Genomic DNA, 2600 nt, shown 5'->3' on the forward strand with positions numbered 1-2600 from the left:
CACACACACACACCTACACACACACACCTACACACACACCTACACACACACCTACACACACAGTGTCACACACACACAGTGTCACACACACACACAGTGTCACACACACAGTGTCACACACACACACACCTACACACACACCTACACACACACACACAGTGTCACACACACACACCTACACACACACACCTACACACACACAAACCTACACACACACCTACACACACACCTACACACACACCTACACACACACAGTGTTACACACAGAGTGACACACACACACAGTATTACACACACACACAGTGCCACACACACAGTGTTACACACACACACAGTGTCACACACACACCTACACACACACACACAGTGTCACACAGTGTCACACACACACAGTGTCACACACACACAGTGTTACACACACACACAGTGTTACACACACACAGTGTCACACACACACACAGTGTTACACACACACAGTGTTACACACACACAGTGACACACACACAGTGACACACACACACAGTGTCACGCACACACAGTGTTACACACACACAGTGTCACACACACACACAGTGTTACACACACACACACCTACACACACACACACAGTGTTACACACACACACAGTGTCACACACACACACACCTACACACACACAGTGTCACACACACACACAGTGTACACACACACAGTGTACACACACACAGTGACACACACACACACAGTGTACACACCCACAGTGTTACACACACACAGTGTTACACACACACACAGTGTTACACACACACACACAGTGTTACACACACACAGTGTTACACACACACACAGTGTCACACACACACAGTGACACACACACACACCTACACACACACAGTGTGACACACACACACAGTGTCACACACACACAGTGTCACACACACACACAGTGTTACACACACACAGTGTTACACACACACAGTGTTACACACACACAGTGTCACACACACACAGTGTCACACACACACACAGTGTCACACACACACACAGTGACACACACACACACCTACACACACACACATACACAGTGTCACACACACAGTGTTACACAGTGTTACACACACACACACAGTGTCACACACACAGTGTTACACAGTGTTACACACACACACACAGTGTCACACACACACACAGTGAGTGTCACACACACACAGTGACACACACACACCTACACACACACACACAGTGTCACACACACAGTGTTACACACACACAGTGTCACACACACACAGTGTTACACAGTGTTACACACACACACACAGTGTCACACACACACACACAGTGTCACACACACACAAGTCACACACACACACAGTGTCACACACACACAGTGTCACACACACACAGTGACACACACACACAGTGTCACACACACACAGTGACACACACACAGTGACACACACACAGTGACACACACACACAGTGACACACACACACAGTGTCACACACACAGTGTCACACACACACACAGTGTCACATACACACAGTGACACACACAGTGACACACACACACAGTGACACATACACACACAGTGACACACACAGTGACACACACAGTGACACACACACACACAGTGACACACACACACAGTGACACACACACAGTGACACACACACACACACAGTGACACACACACACAGTGACACACACACAGTGACACACACACACACACAGTGACACACACACACAGTGACACACACACACAGTGACACACACAGTGACACACACACACAGTGACACACACAGTGACACACACACACACACAGTGACACACACACAGTGACACACAACAGTGACACACACAGTGACACCCACACACACCAGTGACCACACACACACAGTGACACACAGTGACACACACACACAGTGTCACACACAACAGTGTCACACAACACACACAGTGTTACACACACACAGTGTTACACACACACAGTGTTACACACACACACAGTGTTACACACACACAGTGTCAACACACACCACAGTGTCACACACACACACAGTGTCACACACAACACAGTGAACACACACACACCTACACACACACACATACACAGTGTCACACACACAGTGGTTACACAGTGTTACCAACACACACACAGTGTCACACACACAGTGTTAACAGTGTACACACACACACACAGTGTCACACCACACACCACACACACAGTGTTACACAGTGTCACACACACACAGTGCACACACACAACCTACACACACACACAGTGTCACACACCACAGTGTTGACACCAGGTCACACACACACAGTGGTTACACAGTTGTTACACCCACACACAACAGTGTACACACACCCACGCACACAGTGTCACACACCACACAGTGAACACACAACACACAGTGTCAACACACACACAGTGTCACACACACACATGACACACACCCCACAGTGACACACACACACAGTGTCACACACACAGTGTCACACACACACAGTGACACCACACACAGTGTCACACACACACAGTGACACACACAGTGACACACACACAGTGACACACACACACAGTGACACACACACACAGTGTCACACACACAGTGTCAC

The sequence above is a fragment of the Lethenteron reissneri genome, chromosome 67, assembly GCF_015708825.2.
Source record: "Lethenteron reissneri isolate LAM-NWPU_2019-01 chromosome 67, ASM1570882v1, whole genome shotgun sequence".
Lineage (NCBI taxonomy): Eukaryota > Metazoa > Chordata > Hyperoartia > Petromyzontiformes > Petromyzontidae > Lethenteron > Lethenteron reissneri.